Below are 12,418 nucleotides of genomic sequence, written 5' to 3'. Positions count from 1 at the left end.
TGAGGGGACGGTGTGCACCAATAATTCCTGATGCCATCAGACAACTGCTGGTTGTGTGATTGCTTATCTTACGTCTGAGGTAAGACACAGGATTCTAAGTGTTTGATTTTCCATAGTTATTTTATCAAAAGCCAGGATGAGTGCTTGTGTATACTTACCTCACTGCTTCTTGATGTGTTGTTAACTGCCTCTTGGCATGTGCCCTTTGACCTGTAACCAAAACTGCTTCAAGAAGGGCTGTATTTTCTATGGCCTTTAAGAAGGATGCAGAAGACTCCTTTCAGTTCATTCAGATCTGTTGATTAAACTCATTCCTCACTCTCAGGGGTAATACTATTGTTTTACGAGTCATTTTTCCTGGCTCATCACCATGTCTGCTGGACAGAACAAACACGTTCAGAGGATGCAGAAACCAGTAGGCACACCGATGACTGTTGTTTTCTTATGCTCATCCCAGGAAAGAAGACTTTCTTCCTCGTTGTTGTTTACCTCCTCCACGCAGAGAAAGAACTGGGCCAAAGAACTGGGCATGAGGCTCAGAGGGAGATTTTGTTTCTTATCTCTCTCCTTGTTTCTACTCCCATCGAACTGTCCCCATAACTTGATTGCAACAGAAGCTATTTGGTCTTTCCTGCATGACTGTGAGCCCCTCAAGAGTCTGAATCATGCAGCACCACACAGTGTTATTTTTAATAGTCAAGAGTGTCTCATCTGAGCTGGCATTTCTCACAGTTGTCTCTCGGAATATTCTTTTCTTCTTCTTTCACATTTTTGCATCAAGTGATCTAATTTACCCTCAAACTTTCATCTATGAATAAGTAATTATACTGGACACCTTTTGGTACTTTTGTGGCATAGACACTCTTCTTGTGACATTTAATTCTTATGACATGCTAAGAGATGGAGACTTTAAAGATGAAGAGAGGTTACGAACTCATTAGTTCAGTGGTTGCCTATGGCACAGACTGGCGTCAGATCTGGGATTTGAACCTGGTTATCTGGCTCCAGTGTTGATACAGCTACCTTCCCACCATGTTGTCTATCTCCAAGTCCCAACCAATCAACTCTAGCCTAAATTTTTCTTAGGAAGACCAGTGCTTCTGGCTACAGCCATTGATTGCCTTAAGTATCACAAATTCTTTTGTCAAAGCTTGAACTCATGATCTTTCCCCTAAAACCTGTCCCCCAGTTTATATTTCTCATGATCCATTAGCCTCAGGAATCCAAAACAGCTGAAGGGAAGCCTGCTTCTTGTTCTGACTTTAAGTCAAATCCCCTCTGAAATCTCTCCCCCTGACACGGTCATAATGTAGCACAAACATATGTTGTAATCAGAATGCCAAGGACCAGGGAAGTATTAGGGCAGGAAAAGATAGTCTGATCAGAGCTTTGCTTATGTAAATTAAAAATAATCTAACATTTGGGATGGAACATGGTAGACATGGGAAGAAAAATCTAGCCTTTGTCACTCACTCATGTGCTTGTGTAAGATTTTTCCTTTCTGCAAAATGAATTGGAGATAAAGAGCATAGGATTTCCAGGTTAGGGAAGAGTGAACTGGGACTGTACTTCGACAGTGGACTTTGAAGCTAGAATCCTGAGATGCTGAAATCAATGGAATCATGCTACTAAGCTGAGTGCTGGAGAGGAGCGCTCAGAGTGAAAGAGGACTCTAAGCATGCATGATCGAGAGTAGAAGTGCAAATAATAAAAACATGAATGTCTGAGTCCATTTTGTGCTACTATCACATAGTTCTACAGACCAGGTTATTGATAAAGAAAGGAGATTCACTACTTACAGTTCAGCTAAGAAGTTCAACATCAAGACCTCCTTAAAAAAAAATTAGTCTCTTTTTTTACCTACATGTCTTATTCTTCTTACTTGCCATTAAGTGCTTCTTAGTTGAGGTTGCAAATCTACTTTATTAGTAATATGGGATGACTTAGTTCTATTCCAAGTGTGTCTCTACAGGGTTTATAATGAATCTGTGTGAAAGATATCCACAGAGAATATTCAGGGAGAATATTCAGTTGTAGAACTTCTACCTGGAGCAGAGAACAACCATGTTCTCTGATTTTTATGCAAGAATTTAGTTCTTTCTTTTGTGATTGAAAATTGGCTGTGTGTATGGTTTTTCTAAAATGATGCATTTTAGTTATTTTTATTTTTTGTCACTCATAGGGCTTGAACTCTGGGCCTGGGTACTGTCACTGAGCCTTTTTCCACTCAAGGCTAGTGCTCTGCCACTTGAGCCACAGCGCCACTTCCGGTTTTCTGGTGGTTAATTGGAGACAAGAGTGGCACAGACTTTCTTGCCTGGGCTGGCTTTGAACTGTGATCCTCAAATCTCAGCCTCCTGAGTAGGTAGCATTACAGGCGTGAGCCAAAGGCACCTGGCTTGATGCTTTTTTTTTTTTTTTTTTGGCCAGTCCTGGGCCTTGGACTCAGGGCCTGAGCACTGTCCCTGGCTTCTTCCCGCTCAAGGCTAGCACTCCGCCACTTGAGCCACAGCGCCGCTTCTGGCCGTTTTCTGTATATGTGGTGCTGGGGAATCGAACCTAGGGCCTCGTGTATCCGAGGCAGGCACTCTTGCCACTAGGCTATATCCCCAGCCCTTGATGCTTTTTTAAGTATAGGAAATATCATGAAGTAAAGATGTTAGTATATTTTTATTATACTTTCTGAGTGGTGGTAAATTGACTCAGGTATATTTTACATCTATTAGTTACAGTCAAAATTACATTTAAAATTTCAAATTTCTGGACAGGTGAGTAAGAGGTTTTTTGACAGAGAGGGATTAGCACAAATTCACACACAAACAATGGACTGAAGGGGGATATTCTTAAGGGAGGAAGACCAAGGTATAATATCTCTGAACATTTAAATCATGCTTCATCAATTTCCAGAAAATGCCAACATTCCAGGAACATGCAAACTTGTGGAAAGTGGAGGAAAGAGGAAAAGAGGTTCTGAGATTACCAACTTTGAATGGAAATGGCTTGATCAGCTCAGTAGTAGACACAGGGTGGAAAATCTAGTAGTTGTTACTTTGCATAGAACAGTAATTTCAAACTTATTTTAGATGCAGAAACGTGACTAGAAGGAAAAGAAAGCAAAGTCATTCAAATGCATTTATTCAATAAATGTTCATTTTTCACCCTTTATCTTGTACAAGTCCATTTTGTTCTAGGGCTCTGAATGACTCAGAGAAAAACAACACACTTTCTCTTTTAGGGCTGAAATACTAAGTAGCTGACAGTGTTGGCTAGATGATTCCTTCAAAATACTTGGAAACTTTATTTTTTAATTAAAAATTTTCCATGTTTTGCATGTATTTTGTTTGCCAGGGGGCTCATTGTTGAATAAATTTAATTGAAGTCTTTCATGAAAAAATGAATTCCTTTGCTTTTCTTTTTCATTTTTTTATGGAAATTTCCAGCCTGGCTATTCGGATTGAATTTTATTGTGTCAAGCCCCTACTCTGCCTTATCTATTGAATCTTTTCCAGCTCCACAATGACAGACAAGACAGAGAGGGAAATTATTTGGGGCCCAAGTTTGGGTTACTTGCCATAGAAAAATTCACTCTAAGCTTATTTCTAGATTTTTAAAGTGTTTGATTTCACTGAAAGAAATGTAACCCTCGTGCTTTTAGTCACTTAAACGTCTCATCAACTGTCATTAGGAAAGAACAATGTGATGGCTTAAGAATATTTTCAGTGTTGATTTATTTTAAAATGGAAAAACACGATAGGCCATGGGTAAGAAATCTGAAAGGAAGTGTGAGGAAAATTTGGCCATTGTCATTTAAAAAGTGTTTGTTTTGTTTCCCATTTAGAATAGCTGAGGGAGACATAAAGATCTACCCCAAAATGTCAGATCAAGTGTCAGACACATAGTTTCCACAGGCAATTTGATAGATGCTTTCAATTATAGCTAGAGTGAATATACATATAATTCTTAGATTTATTTGCCAACTGTAGTGAACACTCCAATGCTAGCTTCTATGGGCAAAAAATCTGAAATACAAAATACTCTGAAATTCACAACCTCTTAGTTCCTTATGGCACAAGTAGAAAGTTTTATATTTGTTCTCATGTGGTAGATCTCAGTCAAAAGGCAGATGCCAAAGAATACTGAATGAAATAATCTCGATGGAGATTATATATAAAATATACAGGAATTTGTATTTACACTTGTGTCCCATTCTTCAAATATTTCATCATGTACATGAAGAGATTCCACCCAGTCTCCCAAATGTAAACAGTGGCTCGTGCCTGTAATTCTAGTCAGTTAGGAGGCAGAGATCTGGGGATCCAAGTTCGAAGCCAGCTAGTACAGAAAATTCTGTGAAACTCTTATGTCCAATTAATCAGCGAAAAGCCAAAAGTGGAGGTGTGGCTCAAGTGGCAAAGCACCAGGCTTGAGGGATAAGACTAAAGGACAGCGCCCAAGCTTTGAGTTCAAGCCCTCCTACTGACAATAACAACAAAAGTATAAATAAATCTGAAACATTTCTGGTGCCCAGCATTTCAATTAAAGAATACTTGTATTACTATTAAGTTTACATTAACACTAACAAGGCAATGACTTATAATTGTATTTTAATTTTCTTTTTTTTTTTTGTCAGTCCTGGGCCTTGGACTCAGGGGCTGAGCACTGTCCCTAGCTTCCTTTTGCTCAAGGCTAGCACTCTGCCACTTGAGCCACAGCGCCACTTCTGGCCATTTTCTGTATATGTGGTGCTGGGGAATCGAACCCAGGGCTTCATGTATACGAGGCGAGCACTCTTGCCACTAGGCCATATCCCCAGCCCCTATTTTAATTTTCTTTATTTCAATATTACCTTTGTGTTCCAGAGACAGTGCTTGTTCACTGTTGCTGACATTCATGCTTTCTTTTGCTATAAAGGTAAGTAACCTTAGTGCCTAGAACCAATGGTAAAAGTTTCTGAATTTCTAATGAGCTCCACTCTTAGCATTTCAAGTGAGTATGGAGAAAGAATGCATCTGGAGTGCAAAATTTATTTGGATTCTCATCCTTAGTTCACCTAGTAATCACTCCTAATACCTTCCACGTGCTAGAATTTGAGTATGGAGCGCTTTCAGTCCTGTGCTTAGGAGTGTTAGAATATCAGTAGAGTGGGTGAATGTCTAAATAAACAAGCTGCATTACCCTGGAGCAAAGCTGGGGAATTTGTTCTCTGTGGGAGCTGGAATAGCTGGGAGGGGGAGAAGGGCTCCCCACAAGGAATAGTTCGATCAAGGCTCTAAAGGATGGATGTTACCTCCGTTTATTTATTTGCAAACAGAGGGTGCTTGGACAGATCTCTTCTTTCCTCACAGCTTCTATGATGTTCATAGATCCTTCTCGGGCAGGACTGAGCGGCAACATGTTTTTCCTTTTGCATTTCTACAGAACGTTCATCTACACGATTCTCAGCCTGCACTGAAAGCACCCGTTGACGCTCAGCTGCTCTGCTGGCCTGCCAAATCGCTGAGCTTTGAAAATTTCAGGACAAAGAATTCACAAAATTGGCTAAGCCTTTCACTTTTCATCAGGACATTTTGGCATCAGGTAGACAAGAACTGTGGACACATTTCAGGAATTTGAATGATTTGGATTCAGTACAGAGAAAATAATAGCTTCGATTCTAATTTGAAATGAAGTTCAATTATTAAGAGCCAAAAACATCCTTTCTTCTTCCAAGTGGTCTAAGATGATCATCAGCTTTGGCTATGGTCCTGGGGTATTTTTGTAATGAAGTCGGCTGAGAGTTTGCAGGACAGATGGGGTCTCCATCCTTCACAGGGCTCTAGCGTAGGGAAGAGCTGGGTGAGGGATTGGAAGAGATGGAATAAAAAAGGAATTAAGAAGACAGCTCCACAGCCTACTTGAGTGTTTATATAATCAGACCCAGTTTGACCTTGATAACAACTTCATACTTACAATGACATATTTTAAAACCAACCTGATGGGGATAAAATGCACACATTTTGATGTGCTTGTTTCTTTGGGTTTTGATGAACTTCTACACAAAAGCAATGATCTCTACAAGGAAGATACGGTCTATAATTGCCTCATGCATTGAGCTTCCATATAGTCCACCCAAATCCTCAGCCCCAGGCAACCATCTTTCTATTTTTAATCACTAGATTTGTGCTTCCCAGAGACCCATATAATACCCAGATGACTCCTTTGTAATTTGACTTCTACCGCAAACATGTTTTCAAGACTGGAAACAAATTCTTGTTGTTGAGTATATCAACTGTTATTTCTTTTCAAAGATGATTAGTGTTTCATTGTGTGGAACTCTACAAGAGGTTTATCCCTTCACTTGTTTAGAGACACATGGGATGGTTCTAATGTAGGCACTTGTGATTGAAGCCATTAAGAACATTCACGTATACATCTTGGTGTAGATGCATACTTTGAGTTCCCTTTGGTTATTACTTAGGAGTGAAAGTACCTTGTCAAAGCAGACTGCTTGAATCTGACAGGAAAATACTGAGCTATTTTCTAGGGGGCCTGGAACTACTCTGCATTTCCACTCGCCATGTTGAAGAATTTCTCATTGATCTAGTATTTCCTATTGTAATTATTTAAGAAGTCATGGATTCATATAACAATGATAAATTAGCACATATTTCCATGTTAATAATTTGGGGCAACGTTATTCTCCATTTGTATAGTTTTACTTGTGGGATCTTTGTTCATTCTTTTCTTCAGTGATTTGGGAACTTGCACAGCACTCCTCTGGCTTGTGAGCATCCTGAGGCTCATATGGTGAGAAGAATGACTTTGCATTTAAGGTTATTTTGGAGTTGGTTAAAAGCAAAAATTTACAACTATTGATTTAAAGCAAAATAATGAAGGAGGCAATTTGACTTTTCAGATTTTAATCTTTCTTTTTCTTAAGAGTGTGTATAATAAGGAGCAGTGTGGCACTTGATTTACTGGGGAGCAGAGTTCAAAATGTAAAATACTGAATTCACGAGACCATTGCAATAGTCAGAAACATTCCCCGGCTTGGAATTCACAGAACTATGGGTTTATATCCACATTGTACCATGTTTAGATATGTAATCTTGAACACATTTATTATCCCATCTAAAGTCTTTCCCTCCCTCCCTCCCTCTCTTTCCTCCTTTCTCCTTTCCTTACTGTAGGGCAGTCTGAGCTGAAGCTCACAAATGATGCAATTATAGATATGAATCACCACATTGGTCTATAGTCTACAGTTTTATCAGCTAAAAAATGGGATTAATAACATCCAGCCAGCAGGTTTTTGTGAAGAATAATGAGAGAAGCATGGTCAGCATGCTTGATAGCATCTCTACCTATGAACTTGTTTACTTTCTCTTATTTAGGAATTGAGAATCATTCCTTATAGCACTTTATCCTTCACATCTTTCAGAGGTTCTAGACTTGGAATAATTCTTTCTTCTTTTGATCATTTGTCTGTATTCTCCACAAAGTCTTGCTGAATGTGAGTAGCTAAACTAATGAAATATAAATTTTGCTAAGGTGTCAGTGGTGATTATATATTCATTTCAGGAAGTACCTAAGTTAGGGAGTAGGGTCAATGACAGAATGAGAAATAGGGGGAGTAAAGGACTGTGGGAGTCTGATTAAGTTAGGCAGAGTTTTTGGTACCACTGAACTTTCCCAGAACTCTGTAAATCGCATCACATAAATTATTTCCTCTGAGGAGTTTTCCTGAATGGGGACGTTTCTAATTAGTAGATTGTTTTCATCCCCTTCACTTTATGAGCTCTTTCCCATCACCTTTTTGCAAGCCAAACTATCCCAATAAATTTACAAGCAAGGATCTGCTCTTGGTCCTTTAGATTGTATTTTGGTGATCCATCTAGAATCTAAGCTAACAGATTTTCAAGGGAAGTTTGGATGATAATCAGCCCTACCTCAAAGATATGGGAAACCACAGAGTATTACTACTAAAAATGCTATAAGGAATAGTAGTTTAATTCCATGCCCAGGTTTTAAATGAGAACATGTATTACAGGGATTAAAAAGTAATTTCCTGATGATTGTGATATATTTCATTGGTTATGATACTGATCTGGACAATCCTCATTGCTGAAGATATTCTGAGACAGCTGAGTCATTTGTTTCATAAATGTCATTTTTATAATTAAATTTACAATCCTTGGTTCTGATTGCGGTTAGTTTTAGTTGCATTAACACATCATGTCTTCCTAATGTTTTGAGGGCCAGAATACTAATACCATACAAGTTAAACCACACCAAATCTCAGGTTCTAAAATGAACTAGCTTCTATCTTTCCAATTTATCTGTAGGGACAAGTTAGCAGACAACTTGGAAGAAAATATTTATAGCTTCCAGGAAATACATGTCCGTGAATTGGTTCTTACTTTGAAATCTTATCCACTTTAAATACCAAAATGTTTCCTCAAATGACTGAAAAACATTGCCTCCAAACTTGAAATGTGGTTTTGAATACTTAGAGCCAATAAAAGATTTGGAAATGTGGTCCTCTGTCATTTTGGTATAATGGGGTCTAGGAATCATACAAAAATGCCTCTAATTTATATTGCCCCTCATTTGGTGGTTTTACTGTTGTTTGGTTATGCTCTTGTTTTGTTTTAGATGTTTCTCCATTTTCTCTCATGTGTATGTGTGTGTGTATGCACATGTGCATATTAATTATTTGTATGTTGCTATGATGAAATACTTGACGTAAACAACTTACAGGAATTGTTCATTTTAACCCATGGTTTCAGAGCTGGCAGGGTGTCATGATAGGGAGAGAGGGGCAAAGCAGAGCAGTTTAGATTGTGGCAAACCAGGAACAGAGCAGGGGAGTAACAAGAAAGGTCCAGGACAAGACCCAATCGCCAGAGACACCCCTAGTAACCACACTCTCCCAAGAGACCCCATCTCCTACAGTTCCCTCACCTCCCAATAGACTATTAAAAATGTAAATCCATTGAAGGATTTAATCTTTCATTAGGTCAGGTGCCTGGGGGTCTAATTGCCTCTGGAAATGCCTCAGAGACAATAAAGATGTGTTTGACTAATCTGCAAGCATTTCTTAATCTACTCAAATTGACAATTAAGGCTAACAGCAAGGGTATGCCCACAAACACTATATGTTTTATATTGAGTGAAGGCTGTAGACCTTGCTGGGACATCAATTCTGTGAAGGAAAGCACTGCTAATATAGAGCCAACCACACGCAAAACAACTGGTAAATACTGAGGAGATGAGGAAATTTATAGGCAAGAGGCTAGACATGACCATTGGAAATTAGCTGATAAGATTTCCTCAAATATACTGATCATTTAGGCCAAAGAAAGCATAGAAGGCAAACAATGTAAAAAAAAATCCCCCAAATCCAAAGTTTGGAAAGGCCATAGACTTGTTTGATTTTGTGGGGGACATTAGACACTGATTTTATTATTATTATTACTGAGTATTGCTTATAAAAATTCAGAGAGAAAACTGAAAAGATGAGGAAACAAAGTTTTCAGAGAAGGGCAGGAATTTGTGTTGATTTTCTTCTTCATCATCATCATCCTCATCATTTTGAAAGAAAATTCTAAACCATCTTTACTTTATAAGCTTTCAAATGGATTGTTTTCTCAGACACCACCCATACCTCTACACTTCCAAGGAACAAAAGCACATAGAGATTTGTTAGGGGGGTAGTTTTATACTTTTTTCTAAGGCCTAATAAAATCTGGGTTGAAGTCTGGAAGATCATATTTCCCCATAGTGGATTTGGTAAGGGTTAGAGGGATCCTCACTTATTTGAGTTGTTTATTGTTGGCGTCAAACAGTGTAGCTGCTTAAATCTGTTTTTGAAACTTCCATACATTATTGAAGCTATTCTTTATCTGTCCAGTTAGCCCCCAAGTCTCCTGTACTGTGAGCAAATATGTCAGAGTGGTGTCAATGCATCTGATGGATCTGTAACGATTTGCATTTGAAGCTAAACTTAGTCATTGGTTACTTACTTAGGCAACTTCCTTTACCTACAAAAAAAATAGGGATAAAAATGGAATGTTTTTTTGTATGGGTTATTGTGAAAATTAAATAATTTAGTGTATATACATTTCTTTTTTTTTCTTTTTTTTGCCAGTCCTGGGCCTTGGACTCAGGGCCTGAGCACTGTCCCTGGGTTCTTTTTGCTCAAGGCTACCACTCTGCCACTTGAGTCACAGCGCCACTTCTGGCCATTTTCTGTATATGTGGTGCTGGGGAATCGAACCCAGGGCTTCATGTATATGAGGCAAGCGCTCTTGCCACTAGGCTATATCCCCAGCCCCTGTATGTACATTTCTTACAGTCATTGGGACACAATAAAGTCCCAGTCTCCAAAGAACCCCTTCAGAACATTTTGATGTATTGCTAAGTGTCAAGTTTCTGTGTTGTTTTGGACGTTTTTCAGTTTTCTATTGAGTTCACAAACCACTCCTGAATTTGGAACCTCAAATAAGAATTTTTTTATTTCTCATGTTTCTACCATGTGTGCTGGGCTCTGCTGGGTGACTCTTTGCTTCTTGTAGATAAACCAGAATCTCCAAGATGTTACCTTGATTCTCATAGCTGAACAATCCCAGTATCATTGCTGGTACTGGGGCTTGAATTCAGGGCTTAGAGCTCTTTCTTACCTTTTTTTTCCCTGAAGACTGAGTCTCTACCACTTGAGCATGCTTCCACTTCTGGCCTTTTGCAGGTTAATTGGAAAAATGAATCTCTTATTCATCTGTTTGGGCTATCTTTAAATTAAAACTTTCAGGTCTCAGCCTGTGCATGCATTGGAACGTGATCTACCTGTGTTAGGCTTTCTGGTCTGGTAAGGAGGTAACAGGTGCATGTCACTGTCTAGCTCTTCATTAGAAAGCGGTCTTCTGATTTTTTTTTCAAGACCTGTCATTGGACTACAGACCCAATAATCTTACCCTCCCATTTAGTTAAGTTTACAGGTGTGAATCACTGGTGCCTGGCAAGAATATTCACAAATGATTTATAAGTATGTTTTGTTTTTCAATTAGATTTTACTTAGCTCAAATCCTGAGATCATTTGTTTTGTTTATCTTTAATATCCCCCTGTAGTATTCATAAGCAATATGCCCTCAACAAACCATAGTAGTAAACTAATATTAGTACATAAGGACCAAATCAGAGTAAGACTGAAAACAGTACATGAGTTTTTAATCTGGGAGATAATCATCACATAAAAAAGGGGGGGGAAATTGTTTAAGGAAAGTATACATTTCTGTCATGGACTCTGTCTTCTAGGGAATGCTATACACTTTTTGATCCCCCCCTTTTTATTTATTTATTTATTTTACTATTTCTTTTTCATTCCTTCTTTTCTTTTCTTTTTTTTTTGGACTGGCTTATTTTACTTTATTTTTTTGATTTTTTTATTTTATTTTTTAAAATTTTTATTGTCAAACTGATGTACAGAGAGGTTACAGTTTCATATGTTAGGCATTGGATACATTTCTTGTACTGTTTGTTACCTCCTCCCTCATTCCCCCAACCCCCTTCCCCCTTTCCCTTTCCCCCCATTGAGGTGTTCAGTTCCTTTACACCAACCAGTTTTGCAAGTATTGCTTTTGTAGTCGTTTGTCTTTTTTCACCGTGTCTCTCAATTTTGGTATTCCCTTTCCCTTCTTTTCTGTTTTAAGTTTTATTTTTATTACCTTTAAGTAGTTGTACAAATGAATTGCCATTTAACAAATCAGAGTTTATAGGCATAATGCATCTTGATTGATATCATCCCTTTCATCCCCCATCCCTCCCCACTTGAACCCACCCTTCAAATTTTCCTAGTTTCCTAGGCTATACATTGAACCTGCTTGCTTTCTTGCCATCTTGCCTGCTTTCCCTCCCTCCCTCCCTCCCTCCCTCCCTCCCTCCCTCCCTCCCTCCCTCCCTCCCTTCCTCCCTTCCTTCCTTCCTTCCTCTCTTTATGTCTCTGTGCATCTCTCTCCTTTCTTTCTAGATCTTTAAATGGTCTCCAGTATTAAGCAGAGATGAGAAGATGTATTCTTGGGGTTGTGCTGCTCTCTGCATGTGTTACCATGGTAACAAGAGGACTTTGGTCTTCCTGCCCCAGTCTGTAGGCACTTTGTCTAAAACCCAAGGCCTCTTTTGTTTTTCATTAATCCTAGATGCTTGCACTTGATTGCTATATAGCCTCTTCCTTAAATTGTATTTCAGAGATAAATGGCTCTTAGAAGAATATTCAAGGTTTAGATTTCCACCAAGAGACTCATAAAATAAGTATATAAAACAGGGCTGTGAAATCAGAGCATGACTTGAGAGTTTTGACATATGAATCTGAAACTGCTTATATTTTGATCCTTGTCTTTTCCTGAAGGAACCTGAAATGGTTCAACTATTAGTATGCTCCTGGTCT

The sequence above is a fragment of the Perognathus longimembris genome, chromosome 4, assembly GCF_023159225.1.
Source record: "Perognathus longimembris pacificus isolate PPM17 chromosome 4, ASM2315922v1, whole genome shotgun sequence".
NCBI classification, from domain to species: domain Eukaryota; kingdom Metazoa; phylum Chordata; class Mammalia; order Rodentia; family Heteromyidae; genus Perognathus; species Perognathus longimembris.
Note: the sequence above shows the minus strand (reverse complement) of the source record.